This window comes from Microcebus murinus, chromosome 1, assembly GCF_040939455.1.
Source record: "Microcebus murinus isolate Inina chromosome 1, M.murinus_Inina_mat1.0, whole genome shotgun sequence".
NCBI classification, from domain to species: Eukaryota; Metazoa; Chordata; class Mammalia; order Primates; family Cheirogaleidae; genus Microcebus; species Microcebus murinus.
The window spans coordinates 80,437,362-80,455,270 of NC_134104.1; the positions used below are offsets into that span (position 1 = coordinate 80,437,362).

At 39.7% G+C, this 17,909-nt stretch overlaps 1 pseudogene; it reads right to left on the bottom strand.

Moving 5' to 3' along the window:
* Positions 1-10,136: 10,136 nt before the first annotated feature.
* On the bottom strand, positions 10,137-11,370 carry LOC105855794 (poly(rC)-binding protein 3-like; annotated as a pseudogene).
* Positions 11,371-17,909: the final 6,539 nt, after the last annotated feature.

Sequence of the window (17,909 nt, forward strand, 5' to 3'; positions counted from 1 at the left end):
GCTCTTAAGGAGTTTTTAATCCCATGGTGGAGTGTACCAGATGAAGAAATAATTGGAATTACGCATGTGAAAACACTGACAGGTCTAAGTACTTCAGGAAAGTCAAAGGTTCAGGGAAGAAATGATTTGGGCCAGAACACTTTTGAGGAACCTGCGTCTGTGGCAGCAGAGAGGAAGAGAGTGGGTGGTAGATGAATGTTGGCTTATCTTTTCCCCGGCAGGTAATCCCTTGGAAATAACTGATTTCTAGTCTTATTCTACAAAATTATCACTGAAAGTGCTGTGTAAGACAGAGCGAACTCCCATCCCCTCGGGTGCCTGCCAAATAAAGTAACTAGGTGCTCACATATTTTCCAGTACAAGTGCTTCATTATTAATTCATGGTCCAGGTCCTCGGTACATGCTGTTACTAATATTAGGTTTCAGCAGAGAATAATGAACAGGAGCGCTGGCCTGAATGTCTTAACATTTTTTAAACAACATTTGCAGTGCTCAATTCTATTTCTGGCTTAATTGGGGTCTTTACATAAACAAGAGGAGGGCTCCTCAGTGTTGGGGAGGCATAATCGTCCCACAGCTTAGCAACAGAAAAAGATGAGAGTCAGCATGATTCAGAACTGGTGGAAGGTTAATGCAGGTAGGGATTTTTCCCCCTTAGGTGTCAGTGTATTATTATGTCAGACAAGAAAAGGAGAGGTCTCCTGACTTGGGATTCCAACTAGAAAGCCCGGATCAGCTCCTACATCTGAACCTTCATCCCATCAGAAAAGGAGGGAGGAGGGAAACTTGCAGTCCTGTTCAAGTGGCCTCCAAAGCAGGGCTGACATCCTTTGGGCACAATAGGGACAGTGCCTATGGAATCCATGGTACTGTTAATGTTTTAATTTTAATTACATTTAAAACTAGAAGAAAAAAATGAATCTAATAATAATGAATATATGATAATGTATATTTATCTTTTTACCAGTGCAGTTGTAAAGTATAACTTTTAACTATTTCTTGGAAGAAGGGATGACAGCAAAATGCCCGGGGCCCATGAAAGTCATCACGTGGTCCTGCCCCAAAGAGGGTATTCACCAAATTTGGCCTGGGTTGGGAGTGCTAAGCAAGTTACCTGACTTTATGAGACCACTTGTTTTTCCTTACTCTTGTTTTCTCACTCTAGATCCTACTGACAGTGGGTCAGAAAAAACAAAAAAACTATATGGGTTAAAAAGAATGTTAAACCCATTCAAGGTTCCTAACAGTGTCCTGCCTGGCACCGTGTTAGCATTCAACTATTAGTTGTATTTAATTGAAAGTGATTTAAAGAAAAAGCACGTTGATGTGCTTTTTCTTTATTCATCAAGTGCAACAACTATTTATTAAGTATCAGCTCTGCCTGGGCACTAAGCTAGATGCTAGGGCTATTACAGGGAATGAGATAGACATTCCACCCTGCACTCAAAGAGCTTCAAAGAATGGCAATAAGGAGAAACTCAAAAATGACATTTGCAAGGCGTAGGGGGCCGGTAAAAATGAGGTAGAGAAACTCCCTGATTCCTGATTTCCATTTTTAAAAATGTGTCAACCTCCTAATTAAAAGATATTTTCCTCTGTGGCATTCAGACAGAAGCTAAAGCAGTCATAAATACATGAAGTGGAGATAGAGCATTGTATGTGGTAGCTAAGATTCTTGAGCTATTTAAAAACAAAGGATGTTTGATGATTTTCAGCAAAATGAGAAATGCTAAAGCTCAACTGACTGAGGTCATTGGCTGTATGAGCACTAAAAATTGGTAAGTATATTGTTTCTGTGAAAAGGCTAAGGCTACAGCTGAGCAGTTTTCCCCTCCTGTTGCTGGGCCTGCTAGGATTTATGTTCAATTTTGAGATTCAACTGATAGAAGATTAAGTTTTAATGGGGGCTCTCTGAATCACTGGGTTTTAAGTCAGCATCAAGCTCAATTCATTTAGTTTCTCTTGATGAGACTTTCAGGTAACATGTAGATCTTGCCTGGTCCATTCATATAACAGACTGTGTATTAGACTTTGTGCTACCTGTTTGGTTTATAGAGAGGAACAAAACAGAAAACACCCCTGGCCCCCTTGGCATTTATATTCTTGTTAGAGAGGGACAGATAAAAAATTCAAACAATAGCAAAAATAATTGCAGGTTTCTGTGGGTACCATTCCAGTGGATATCTTTTATTTTGTTTTTTGTTTTTTGGTAACAGCAATATAATTTTCCTTGGCGTATGGTCTTATATTGGTCAAAGGATCCTCCTTTTCCCTAGCCAAGAAGTGGGTTTGTGACACAGGCTTGACCAATCAGGATCTCTTTCCTGGAGTTTTGGGAGGCCAGGTGTTGGTCTTTGAGTGTGTGGCCAGATTCTGAAAAGAAGACCACCTTTGATATCACATAATAGTCATGAACATGTCTTCAAAACAGTGTGGCATGAAAAAAAAATCACAAACAACCATGTTGGACTGAATCAATGAGTTCAGGGTAACTCTTGCTTTACTTTGCCATTGTTACAGCTGAGCTAGTAAACTGCATTGCCCCTAAATTCCTTCACCTGGTGCCTCCATTTTGGAACTCAGAAGGGATCATTAAGAAGAAGGATTCAAGCATAGACATAGGATATTGGATCAGCCTGGTACGATGGAAAGGGTGTGGGAGTGGCACAGATTTGGTGCCCCTATAAAGCTTTGTCATTTGGTGGTTGTGTGGTTATTGAGCAATTTCCCCAAGTCTAAAATTAGATGTGTAACCCAGTTCTATGAGGTTGTTGGGAGGTTTAAATGTGGAGGGCCCCATTTAGTGCACATGCCACATGCCAGTTCTTTTCCCTTATATAGTTCTACTTCCTCTGCCCCCCCACCTCATATTTTCTTCATAATTAGTATGTTGCCAGATTGGATGGAAATTTTAAAATAATGTGCACTGACAACTCTGAGGAAAGATACAAAATAGAGTTGGAAAGCCATTCAGTGAATCTTCAGCCACTTCCTCCTCTCTTCAGATAGCATACGCTTGGCGTGAAATGTGGACCGGAAATTTGACAACTGGCTAGGTCTGTGGCTCGTGAACTCTGCCTGGCATGAACACTTCTATTTCAGCACATCTGTGATTGCCATATCACCAGCATTTGCAGAATGGAGGATTAATTTTATTGTGCATTGGCTCAGCAGATCTGGTGACATAATATTGCACTACGAAGAAGGATTACTCACCAGTTTCTGGATGCTACATTTTTAGAAACTAACTCCACTTAACGATAAGTGTTGGATCTAACAACTTCCCCCTTTTCCCTACTCCCACTCTCCAATCACCCAACCAACAAATATCCCTTAATGCAGAAACCAGCTCTCATGGGACCAGATGGATACAATTTTTTCCTCAGGATAAATCTCTGGATATTCCCCCAAAGTAAAGGTTTTATTATATTTCTTTACTTATTAAAAACAGATGTGTCATGTTCAAAATATGGCTCCAAGTGCTTTTTTTTTCTTTTCTGGGTTTATGGAAAGCAATTTGTGTAGGGCAAAATAGTATAGCATTTGTGAGTCATTTCTGGAGAAATAGGAAAACTATTAATATATACAGTAGTAGTCTGCAAGCCAGACAAGGAATATGAGCATAAGGAAACATGGCTATATCCCAGGGCAAACAAAGAGAAAACTTGTTTTTATTCCCATCATACACCCACTCAGGGTTTTGACTTATATTCTTTTCACCTGTGACCTCCATCTGCAGAAACAGGGACTCAGAGATAGGTTGTTATCAAGGTGTAGCATCTGCCAGAACTCAGTTGAATGCTGCATCCTACGACCTCTCTACCTGCTACTAAGCCAGTTCCATTTCCCTTACTTGGTATCTTTGTCAAGCACGTATCTTCATCTAGGCTATGTATTTTTTTTTTACATATATCACACCTTAAAAACTATTTCTTCCTTTCTCTGTAACCTCTTTTTTGTCCATTCTTCTGACATTTCTACTCAGTGATGGTGAACCAGCTCTGGGCTCGTTTATCACTCAGCTGGCTCTGCTTAATGTCTGCAGAGTGTGGAGTACGGAGTGGGGCACTGTGGACAAATGCATAAATGAACTGTGTACACGCATGTCCTTTATAGAGTGCTTATTTTATGTCAGTCACTGCTCTAAGTTAGTTTTTAGAGTTTGTTACATTTCATTTTCACAACAGCTCTATGAAGTAGGCATTTAGACAGACCTACATTTAAACGCTGCTCTACCATTTATTTGTAGAAATATGTAAGCTTATAAGTAGGCAGCATGCATATCTGTATGGCAGTATCCATATCTAATTTCTGTATTCCATATTTGTATGGTTCAAAAAACTGCTTTATCTCTTATACAGCCAGGAAAGATTTTAAAAACTATTTAAAAAAATATCCTGTCATTATTCTTTCTACTTGAAGCTCTGATGACAAAACTATATGTATGCCATATTCATTTTTTAACAGCACAAAGTACAAAGAAAGTGATAAAAAGTATACAAACTACTCTAATTTAGTCTATGCAAGCAGCAGACAGTAAAACATAATGGTCCACTTATTCTGCTGTGATTGACAGCCAACCCTTAGAGCAATTTGCACTCTGATCAGATAGCAGGTTTTCTCCCATAACCTTGAGGTCCAAATCTCTCTGCCCTTTATTGTGAAATTATCTGCCCTTTGACCCTTTGGAGAGACTGAGTCCCACATCTTCTAAAAGTCTTCCCTCGGTCCTCCACTGATGTGTACAGTAAATGACTGATTGTCTCTATTATATGACCATGGAAGACAGAGAAAGACATAACTCATTTTAGCAAAACTTATCTTAATTGGAACTATAATCAAAGGTAACTGGATTGCTCCAGATACTTACCTGGAGACCTGGATTTGGTGTCTTTTGAAGTTTTTGGTAAAATAAGTAGTACTCTCTTTGTGCTTGTATTTTATTTCCTTCCACCCAGGGAGTGAGGGAAAAAAATTGAAAGAAAAACTAAAGCATCGATTCTTGCACAACCTTCCCTGTCTCTTTTCTGTGGTAGGAGGTGACACCAGTCAGGCTGGGCTGGTTCAGAGGGTGATGCACATAAAGTCCTTATCGCCTATGCTATTTAGAGGGGTAGGGAAAAGTGCAGCTGAAAACATCCTGGAGGAAACACTCTCTCCTAGGGCAGCCAAGGTGCTTTTCATCTTCACCTGAAGGCAGCCCTCACCCAATTTAATGCTCATTTAGTACAGTGTTAGTGAAAAAAAGTCCCCAGGGCTGCTCACAATGACCCTAGGGTTCTGCAAAAAAAAAAAAAAAAATACTGAGAGGGAGGGTTACCAGTTTTCACTTCCTTATTTAGAACCCTTTCTTAAGGTAAACTGCAAATGTGGACATGGAGCCAAACGAGGAGGTTGAGGAATGCAAGCTTTAAATGACAGAGAAGCGCTTTTGTTAAAGCTTCTGGGTCTACTACCCAGGAGGTAGGAGGAGCATCCTGGATATAATGGTGGATACGTGGCAAGAAAAGAAGGAAGGGAGGAAAGAAGTACTGAGAGAAGGAAGGAAGGAAGGAAGAAAGGAAGGAAGGAAGGAAGGAAGGAAGGAAGGAAGGAAGGAAGGAAGGAAGGAAGGAAGGAAGGAAGGAAGAGAAAAATTATTGATACCCACTATACCAAGGCTTTTGGCATTCTATCAGCCTCACAATGACATTTATATTTTTATTATTTCATTATAATTTTACAGAGTAGCAGACAGATACTCCCTAGAGATGGGCAATTTCTCCAAATATGCATACTAGCAAGGAGAAAAACAGAATCTGAATGTGGGCAATCTGCCCCCGACTTTCCCTTTACCACTGCTAGGTGGGTTTGGGGTTCCATTTTGACTATCAGGGAAAGAATTAAATCTGTGGGAGGTGTCAGTGTGCTCCCAAAAGGGAGCTCAAGGCTAGGCCAGGTAACTGAAGCTCATCTTCTGGGATATTGAGGAAGTAAGCACTCATGCTCACCAGGAGGAAAAGAACAGGTGTAGGGTGGCTCTTGGTGGGTGGGGCTGTTGCACCTACTGTCCTCATCATGGGAACATTGCCAGTCACAATACTGGGCCTACAGTTTACAGTGAGTCAAAAGCCCATTGCTGATTTCATTATTCTTTCTAAATCTGAAAAAAAAAAATCTTTGAATGGCAAGACTTCGGGTTGCTCATTCTGCTAAACTGTGTGAATTTTGTCCCTGTCTTTGACAAATGTATACTTTGAGATTATTTTGATTTTGAAATTTAATTTGATGGTTCTGTGCACGAGTCATGTTTTGGCTTGCTTAGAGTAAATTGCTATGGAATTTCATGCAGTCATTTGATTGGTCTACCATGATTTGAAAGAGGAGTTGTGTCTCTTTTCAACTGATAATCCTATTTAATATCTATGTGATTCACTACAAGATGCAGTTTCATGTTATCTGCCAATATTGTGTTTAACAGATGTGTGCCAAAATATCTCTTGCCTCTTGTTATACAGTTTTGAACACAATGTTTGAAAATTCTTTTGTGGTTTGTCATTTAAGCAAAATATTGACAGGACAGGCTATCTTCTAAGAAGAGAGGATAATTTTAAAGTGTGTAAAAGATACTTGCAGAGAAATTCAGTGTAACTGGGTTGTTACACTAATGGCATTTTAAACTCATGGTAAATAAAATAAGCTTTCTTATTAAAGCTTCTGGGATAATTGTCGAAATGATAATCTTTTATCATTTAAACTATTAGTCCAAAAATTTTGAGTTACCTAACCCTGGTCAAATGCCAATTCCACCACTTATTAGCTGTATATTCTTGGGCAAGTTACATGTGTTTTCTAAGTCTTACGTTTTTCATCTGTAAAATGGGATAATGATACATATCTATAGAGTTTGGGGAAGTGAGAATGAAAGGAAGTAAATTGATTAGTGTATGCACCTGGTAAAAGACAGATGCTTATTAGATGGAATTTATTATTATTAATCCCAGAGAATAGTGCTTATGTTTTGACTGGTTGGGATTTGGTGATATTATTCTGAATGAAAAACTTTCACAACCACAACAGGCACTGATCATAATGTGCAAATATTTTTTAACATGGAGATGTTTGGAAATAGAAATCAGCCAACCTCCTAATCTGACAATTCTACTGGAAATGGGAATACATGAAGATGGTTATATTAAATCTTTACATATAGACAAGCTCCTATATACAACGCAGATGTTATGATAGATGTCAGTATTGGTATTAGGATATGCTTCATGTTCACATTAGTAATAAGCTATGATTAATTCAAGTAAGTAGACCAAGAATATATAGTAATGTGATATTCTTTTTCATCACCAAAAAAATATGTATATGTCACTTATGTTGAAAGAACTCTCCTGCTAAAACATATGCTAGGTACAACATGGCAGATATAGTGTTTTTTTTTTTTTACCAGACAAAGCTATAGAACATAAAAAGTATCTCATAAAGGAAATTATTCTTCTTAAAGAGGAAACTAAATGGCTATGTACAAAACAATACTTTATAACCCATTAGAGGTTTGTTATATATGAATTTTATCTAATAATAAAGGTTTATTTATGCTTTAAGTCCTACTGTATCTTTAGATAATGAGTTCTCTGAGTAATTACTTAGTGAGTTGAACAAAACACATTTAAATATGAACTTATTCGCTGAGTAACTAAGACTTCTTAAGTTCACTTGCTTCTTCTGTAAATATGGATGTAAATGCCTTCCTGGCGATACCAAGTTCATAGAGAGTTTGTCAAATGAAATTGTGGATATTAAAGGGTTGTGTGGATAGGACACTATATAGATATAAGGAATTTACTTAAATTGCCTTCTTCCTGGGTAAAACAAACTTTCTCATTGTAGCATTCTAATTGTTGTAGTATCCTAATTGTTGTGCCTAGGGATACTCACCAGAACTTGGTGAACAAATATATGTCAAAGGCTTACTGTGTGAGAGTTTCTTTAATGGATAGGAAAAAAAGTGAGGCAGCTAAAGAGGCTGTTATTGTCTGCGGATTGACTAGACATTGTCAGTGACTTTTAAAATGTAATTTATGATTGATTTTTTTCATGGATTCACTTTATTTTCTCCAGAAACTTTTTGTTACTGCTTATGTTAAGGAAGCTTGGAACAAAGGGACAACTCACATTGCTTTCTACCTACTGAAAAATGTTACCTGTTTTATATTAATTTTTTCTGTGAAAACTAATTATGATTTAATATCCTTCCACTTGTCAAGAACTTAATCCTTGAGTAAATAGGAAGTGTAACTGCTTGCTTTTTAAGTTTAATAATGTTCTTTAAGAATGGATTAGTGACTATATAGGCTCCAGAGACCACTTATTCAATGCATGCATATAATTCCCCAACAGTGACCTTTCTCACCCCCCAAATCATAAATAAAACCCAAATTTCTGATTTGAAATACATTTTGTTTCAGGGAGTCTTTCTCAACTCCCATTTACAAGTATGGACAATTGTAAATCTGGCTCATAATTCTTTTGTCTTAAAATTGTTTGAATATCAACAGATATTTTTGTCAATAGAAGCCAGGACAATCAAAAAAGGAAACAACTTGAGAGCGAGGCAGAGGGAAGGCATCTTTAGAAATAGATGCTTCCTGGAGTGGAAATTCATGGTTTCAGAATGAATTAAAGTACCTCATTAGGTGGGAGGATTTCATAGTTTAACACAGACGCAAGCACTGACTTCCCTGCCTGCAACATCTTTCTAGTTCCAGTTTTCTCTTTAATTCTCTGTACTAACAACATCACAGTTCGTATTACTGATTTCCCAAAGTGAACTGATATTTGACATAACAAGAAAGATACAATATCTGAAAGCATGCAGATATTTTACAGTCAATCTCCTCAAGAAAAGATGATAATGCTTTACTAGAGGAAATATTTCTACCATTAGCCTTATTTCTCTAACAATTCTCTAGCCAAGAAGAAAAGCAATAAATACCTACTCATGCTCAACTAATCTCAAATAACTTTTTAACAATCCATTTGTTTTGAAGTGCCAAATGCATATTCAGGATGTTGCCTCCCTGCCATTTCTTTATCACTTTTGTTGGATTTACTAGTTCAAAAGAAATGTGTCTTACAGAATCACTCTTAATCACATGGATTGAGATCAATAGCAAAATACAATATTACATGTTGCCAATTGAAACATTTCATCACATTTAAGCTTACAGATCAGATTTGGGAGGTTATAAAATATGAACGATTCACATGGGAACAATTAATGGTAATTACTGATGACGCCTATAAGATACATTTTATCAGTTCATGCTCTTTTGTTTTTCTTTTCTTTTTTGAGACAGAGTGTCATTCTGTTGACTGGGCTAGAGTGCCATGGTGTCAGCCTGGCTCACAGTAACCTTAAACTCCTGGGCTCAAGCAATCCTCCTGCCTCAGACTCCCGAGTAGCTGGGACTACAGGCATGCATCATCATGCCCAGCTAATTTTTTCTATATTTTTAGTTGTCCAATTAATTTCTTTCTATCTTTAGTAGAGATGGGGTCTCGCTCTTGCTCAGGCTGGTTGCGAACTCCTGACCTTGAGCGATCCTCCTGCCTCTGCCTCCCAGAGTGCTAGGATTACAGGTGTGAGCCACCATGCCAGGCCATCTTTTGTTTTTCTAAAGGATGTTATGGTCTGCCATCTGCTCTTTAGTATTGTCTGTATTGTCAGAATCAAGAAGAATATGAGTTGCTTCAAGAAAATTTGAGCTGGAAAAACAAGGTAAAAGTAATTTATAATTTTTAACAAATAGTGCTAGTAAAAGTTCATATTTGACCAGAGTTTTGACTAATTGTGATAACCAGAATCTCTCATAAGAACTTTCAGTGTTTGAAATAGATTATTAAAATTTTTTTTCCCATGGGAACACTCCAAAGTATTTAAAGTAACTGTGGCTGCATGCAATGCATGGACAGAGTGGAGCCTAAATGAGGATTTACAGAGGTGGCTGGGGACCGGGCCTGGAGCCCACGGAGGTACAGATTGGCCAGGCTGCAAGTGTGCATGCGCATCTGTGGCACACACCCTTTCCGTGCGTAAGGAGCCCCCTCTGTATCTGCAGGAAGGGCTGGAGGTCTGCACAGAGCGTGGGAGCCTGGCCTGTGGGCTCAACTGTCACAGAACAGAGGAAGCTGGGCAGAAGTGGAGTGTGCCATCCCGGTGGCCTCGGACGTCAGCCTAGTGTTGATAATATACTGGGTAAGGCTGATGTTGCCCAGGATCCCCTGGATGGTGATCTGATGCCCAGATGACCCTTCAGGGGCGTTGGAAACTTTGATCTGAGCTCCAGACACCTGCCAAATTTCATTGATTTTGGTCCCTTGGCGTCTGATTATGTAGCCTATTAGATCATCGGGAATGGTGAGCTTGTGAGTGCTGGCTGGGGGGCTGGCATCCAGACCTCCAGCATGACCACAGAGATCTGCCTGGCACACTGGATGATGACGTCCAGGGTCCCCGAGATGGTCACTGCCTGGTCTGTGGAGTTGGGCAGCATGTCCCCGGCCACCTGGACCTGGGCACCTGTGGACTCCTTGATCTTCCTTTTTTTTTTTTTTTCCACGAAAATATGGGAGTACAAACATTTTGGTTGCATTTTGATTCTTTGTCTCTCCCTAGCAAGGGTTAGAGGTATGCCCTTCCCCTCCACAATGCTCACCCCGCATCCCTCAGATGTGGGACTACCTCCCCAACCCACGAATTTTTGGTGGACACCACCACCACTTGAGCACCATAGCGTTAATTAGTCAGCACCAATTTGATGGTGAGTACATGTGGAGCCCATTTTTCTGATCTTGTGTCACCTTGCTTTGGATAATATAAGTGGTGCTAGCTCGCTGTCGTTTCTCAGAATACTCCCTGATCTTCTTGATTCTGGAGCCACCTTTGCTGATCAGGGACCCACACTGGCTCACAGGCCCCACCATCCGCAGCATCACGGGGGGCTTGCTGGTGGTAGGGCGGTTGCTCATGGAGTTGATGGTGTCTTCCTCAAACTAGTACGCGATGGTGACAAAGGCCTCGAAGACGGCGTCTGTGGGGCCCGTGATGGTCACGATTCTCTCTGGGCAGTTCCCCTCCTAGATGTTGATCCTCGTGGCGTTTTCCTCACACATCTTTGCTGTCTCTCCTTTCTTTCCAATGATGCTTCTGACTTCTTTTCCGTGCATCAGCATGCAGATCGTCAGCGTCACGTTCAGGCCACCTTTTGAGATCCTGGACTCCATCTTCCTCCCAAAATGTGGCTGGGGGTGATGGCATAAGGCGCTGAGAGTGCTGTGAGGAAGGACAGACGGGGTCCAGGAGGCGTCGCCTTCTCCCATAGGCAGCTGCACAGTTCGGAGCAGAGCCACAGACAGCAAAGGCTCAGCTTAGGTAACTCAGAGCACCATAAGCAGAACTGGGCATGTACAGGACCGGCATTTGTCACCAGACCATCGACCTGTCCCGTGTGGACAGTGCTTCCTCCTGGGATAGCCTTCAATACAATGATCTCAGGGTTCGATAGCTAAGCATGCTTTCCTTATGTAAAAATAAAATGGAAGTTGTATCCCCTCCTCTCTGCTCCTTCCCCACGCCTTCCCCACTCTTGCCTCCTTCTCTTCTTCTCTCTCTCTGGTCATTTTTGGCTTTTGCTTTCTATATCCCATTCTGCTCACCTATAAAATGAAAATGGATTCACTGTACTGATGTAACCAAATGTTATGAGTCAGGATAAGTACAACCAAGAAACTGAACTTGGATTAAAATGGATAAAAGTTTGGGTCTAAAGTAAATATGAGGGAAGACTTAAAAGAAAACTTAGAAGCCTTCTCTTTTGTTACTATAATATTGTGGTAGGCAGAATAATGTTCTCCACCCCACCCCAAAGATGTCCATGGCTTAATGGTTGGAACCTATAAGCATGCTATGTTACCTGGCAAAGGGAAATTAAGGTTGCAGCTGGGATTAAGGTTGCTAATCTGGTGATTTTATGATGGGGAGATTATCCTGGATTATCTCAGTGTAATTGCAAGGGTCTTTGAAAGTAAAAAAAGGGGCTGAAGAGGAGGACAGAGTGGTGTGATTTGAACGGGACTCAATCCCCATTGCCGGATTTAAGGCTAGATGAAAGGGCTGCAAGCTAAGAAATGGGAAACCTCTAAAAACTGGAAAAGGCAAGAAAACAGATTTTTCCCTAGATCCTGCAGAAGGGAACTCAGCCCTCCTGATATCTTGATTTTAGCCCAGTGAGACCAGTGTTGAACTTCTAACCTATAGAACTGTAAGATAAATTTATGTTTTTCTAAGCCACTAAGTGTGTGGTAATTTGTTGCAGTAGCAATAAAAAACAAATACAAAATATATTCTTTCCTATAGTAATGTTTCCTTATTAGTAATTTTTTGGAGGGAAAGAATTTTTAAAGGAACATATTTACCCTAACTTCTGGCTTATAATAAGAGGAGAAATTGGCTAGAATGAGTCAAAAATTATATATTTTTGTTACCTTTGAAACTGGTGTGTTTGCAGAATGCAAGTTTTTATTGTCGTTCTGCAGCATTTTATATCTTATTTGCAAGAGCTATGTGGACTCCCATTGGCTTCTTTCTTAGCCTGGGTTGCCCTGGAAAGCAGAGACTGAGAAAAAAACCTTGCATTCAGGTAGTCCATTTGGGAAGTGACCTCAGAAATCAATAGGTGGAAGCGCTTGTCCATTACTTCACACTTCCCATTGGTTGAGGGTTGCCTCAGGCAGTGTTTACTCTCCTGCACTTGGGCTGTGCATGCATCCATGCCTGGTAACTCCTGTGGGTATCCCACTCCTTCAGTATTAGAAAAACACCATGACAAACTAAAGGCATGCTGAGGGAAGATGTGGTCAGTATCGGAACTCTTCACCCCTTTACAGTCTAACTGATCACCAGAGCCACAACTGCAAACGCATCAGAAGTAAGACTGAGAGGAAGTGAGCCAGAGCACAAGAAGCATCTGATTCAATCCATTGTCTGCTTGTACCATATATTAAGACCAATTTGTCACTGAGTCTTCAAAGTGTTGGCAGCTGCAATCACTCCAAAAAGGAACTTAATACAAAGGATTAGTGTAACAAGCTGCAATCCCCACTGCTGCAACTCGATCTAAGGTCATAATTGGTGTTCATCATCTAACTTCCCCAACACCTATTCTGGATTTGCCTTACCTTTGTCCAGCCCTTCAGTTCCTCTAGATTGCTTGCTTGGTGGTACAACAACATCCCTATCCTTGAGGGATCTGAGACCTTAGTTTCCTTGTCCTTGTTGGGCTGTGATTGCTAAAATTGGCTTTCTTTCTTTTATTTTAATACAGAGTTTTGCTCTGTAGAGCTAGAATGCAGTGGCATCATCATAGTGGTGCCACTATGGCTAGAGTGCAGTGGCTAGAGTGCAGTGGCATCATCATAGGTCACTGCATCCTCAAACTCCCGGTCTCAAGCAACCCTCCTGCCTTGGCCTCCCAGAATGCTAGGATTACAGGCATGAGCCACCATACCCAGCTACAATTGGCTATGTACCAATAGCACCTTGCAGAGAAGTACCCAGAGACCCCCAGTGAATCACCTGTATTCCAAACATATCCTCTCTGCCCCCATTATATGGCAAGAAACCCACTCCTCAAGATAATTACTAAATTATTTTCCACTGGTATTGTAGCAACTCGTTTCTTTGCCTGCCAGGTCACCGGCATGGGAAGTACAAAGTAAACAGGCAGTTGTCATAGCCTCCACCTCAATGGAACTCTTATTATTTTCCTTAGTGGAAGAAGTATGGTATGGATAAAGGTACAGTGCATTCTAGAGGCCATGTGAAAGCAAAATTTTTTCTGGATGTACTATGAGGCTGTACTGTATTGCAACAATTTTGGCTCAAGTAAAGTCAAAGGCTCTGGTTTAAAATGTTAGTCATGAGAATGATGCCACCAACAATGACAAATAGGAAGCTTCTGACTGTCTCTTTACCCACAGATGCACCAAATAAATATCTGTCCATGAATCAATTCCCTCTGAGAGAAACTCAGAGTCTAGTCGAGAGACTCCTACCCACTGGGTAACTGAGAAAACACCCACATCAAACAGGTAGGAGACACCAAGCCATGTGCCCTCACCCTGGGCACTGTGCTGTAAAATTGGGATAAGAATTCTCAAAACCCAGTTTCTGCCTGTGGAGAAGAGGGTCTGGGACTCATGTATGGAGGCCTAATCCCAAGTTTCCCCATGGTTTGATATACACAGGGGATTAGATACACACACGTGTCCCTCCAGACTGTAGGAAATAAAGCAATGGTCTTACATGGACTGAAAAGCACTTTTAGTACTTCATCCTCCTGGAAGTAGTGCAGAGAAGGGGCTTGAATAAACCACAGCCCTCTGTTCCCCCACCAAGGGGTTTACAAAACACCTATTCAGCAGCTGCCCCATGGGTAAATGACCTGGCTTATAACTTGCATCATGAAGTTAAAAAGACAGAAAATTATTAACTTGCCATCATTCTTGAAGGAGTTTGCACCCACACCAAGCACCCTAACTTTTAAAATATCTACCCAAGAGACTGCATCATAAATCTCATGGCTCTAGGAGCAGAAGGGACTCTCATACACATGTTTTTCCATACAGCAAGAAAAACACCCAACATCTTTTAACAAGGATGCGAGAACCACTAGGGAATTCATCCCTCTGAGGTGGTGCAGAGAAGGGGCCTAAAATAATTGAACTCCTTATTTCTCGCCAGAAGAAGTTTAGGACACACACCAAGAATGCAAATTATTAAAACTACCTCCCGAAGGACTCCATCCTAAACCTAATAGTTCTGGGAACAGAGGGACTAGGTATATGCAAGTCTCCTTTAATCCCAGAACAAAGAGGTGGTTTTAAATGGGCATCCAAACACTTCCAGGGACTGCATGCCCTTGGAGAGGTATAGAAAAGGAGCAGGAATGTGTAGCTCTCAATTTTCCTTTGGAAAGGCCTATGGCACACATGACTAGTGGCTATTTGACAGCCTGGCCTCTAATAAACTTGCAGTGGAAAGCTAATGGTGCAAGCAAACAGTAGCCCTTCAGCATCTGGAGGCAGAGCTTGGTACAAGACCTCCTCTGGATTGCCACAGAGATAAATTGAGGCCTATCCAGTCTTTCTGGAAGGAGTGTGGCCATGTACCAAGCACTGCTACTTCCATAGCTCCCAACTAAAGGACTTTCTTCATAATGACCTAGATCTGGAAGGTAAGAGGGCTTTATAATCTTAAGTGACCCAAGACACAGAAAATAAATAGGTGCATGTGCAATGGGCCCCTACTAGCAGCTCTCCCTCTAGGATCAGAAGGATCCTGAATGTGAGTCCAGGCATTTGCTACAGATCCTCTCCCCAGCTTATTCCAGAGAGAGTGGGAGATGGATGCCTGCGCCCAGCCTCCATGTGAAGATAGAAATTAGAACTCACATCCAACACCCCAATAATTCAAGCTAACATGTAAAGAGTCTGGCTGTTATCATCCCAATCTTGGGATTCTGACAGAAAATGGCAAATCCTAAGATTTGGGGGGTTACCAAAAACAGAGATAGCAGTCTGGACAAACACAAATATTACAGTGTTAAATATCTGGCCAGATAGATTGGTGAAAACCTTCCATGCAAGTCCAGCCTAACAAGATGGAGAAAGGAAGGGTAGGTGCCTTATATAATGTACAGAAACCAACAAAGAGAATCAAGGAAAATGAAGAAACAGGAGAATATATTCCAAACAAAAGAGCAAGATAAATCTCTACAAACCGATCTGAATGTAGTGGTGTTTTGTGATTTACCCAACAGGATTTTAAAAATAGTGGTCATAAAGATGCTCACAGAAGTCAAGAGAGCAATGCAAGCATAAGCTGAGAACTTCAACAAAGAGATAGAATGTATAAACAAGTACCAAGTAGAAATTGAATATCTGAAGAATGCTATAACTGAACTGAAAAATTCAACAGAAGAATTCAACAACTGACCAGACCAAGTACAAGAAAGAATCAATGAACTTGCAGACAGATCACTGGAAATCATCCCATCTGAGGAGCAAAATCAAAAAAGAATTTAAAAGAGTGAGGACAGCTCAAGAGACTCATGGGACACCATGAAGCAGAATGCATGGTTGGTGTACCAGAAGTAGAGGAAGGAGAGAAGGAAACAAAAAACATAATCAAATAAATAATGGCAGAAAAATCCCTAAGTCTGGAAAATAAATTAGGAAACCAGATCTAGGAATCCTATAAGGAGAGCAAATATAATGAACCCAAAGAGATCATACCATGACACATCATAGTCAAATTGTCATAAGTTAAAGAAGGAGTGTTGAAAACATCAAGGAAAAAGCAAATCATCACACATAGAAGATGCCACATAAGTCTATCAGTGGACTTCCTGGAGGAAACCTTGCAAGCCAGAAGAAAGTGGGACAATATACTCAAAATCCTGAAAGAAAAAGATTATTGGCCAAGAGTATTATACCCAGGCAATCTTGTCTTTCAAAAATGAAGGAATGGTAAAGACTTTCTCAGACAAACAAAAGCTAAGAGAGTTTGTCACTACCAGATCTGCATTACAAAAATTACTAAAGGAAGTTCTTCAAGTTGAAAGAAGAGGACACTGATTAGTAACATAAAATCATATGAAAGTATAAAATTCACTGGTGAAAGTAAGTACATTTTCAAATCCAAAGTGTTCTAATACTATAATGGCAGTGGGTAAATCAGTTATAGCCCTAGTATAAAGTTTAAAAGGCAAAATTATTAAAAACAACTAAAGCTTGAATAATTTACTATGGGATAAATATGATTAAAAGATGTAAATTGTGACATCAAAAACATAAAACATGGAAGGAGGGAAAGTAAAAGTGGAACATTTGTGTATTTGATCAAAATCAAGTTGTTATCAACTTAACCTGTTTCAACTATAAGATGTTTTATGTAAGCTTCAGGATAGCAGCAAAGCAAAAGCCGATAATAGGTATATAAAATATAAAATGAAAATAACCAAAGCATACCATTGCAGAAAGCCATCAAACCTACAAAGGAAGAAAGCAAGAGAGGAAGAAAGGAAAAAAATATCTACAAACAACTAGAAAACAATTAACAAAATGGCAATAAGTCCATACCTATCAGTAATAACCTTGAATATAAATGGATCAAATTCTCCAGTTACATACTATCGAGTGACTGAGAGATAAAAAACCAAGACTCAACTATATATTGCCTACAAGACCTTCATTTCACTTATAAGAATATGCATAGGCTCAAAGTAAAGGGGCAGAAAAACATATTCCATGCAAATGAAAACCAAAAGAGCATGAGTTGCTACACTTACAGCAGATAAAATAAACTTTAAGTCAAAAATTATAAAAAGAGACACAAGATAGCCATTATATTAATATAATGACAAAGGTATCAAGTTAGCAAGATAATATAACAAAACATATATGCAGCCAACACTGAGCATCCAAATATATAGAGTAAATATTAAGGCATCTAAATGTAGAGATAGACTACAATATAATAGAGTGGGGAACTTTAACAACCCACTTTCAGTAATGGACATATCATCCAGACATAAAATCAACAACAATAAAAAAATCAGAGTGAAACTACACTATAGTTCAAAGGGACCTGATATTAATATTTACAGAACATTTCATCCAACAGCTGCAAAATATGCATTCTTCTCATCAACACATGGAAAAGTCCCCAAGATAGACCATATGTTAGGCCATAAAACAAGTCTTAACAAATTAAAAGAAATTTAAAAATTATATTAAGTATCATTTCTGACCATAGTAGAATAAAACTAGAAATTAATAACCAGAGGAACTTTGGAAAC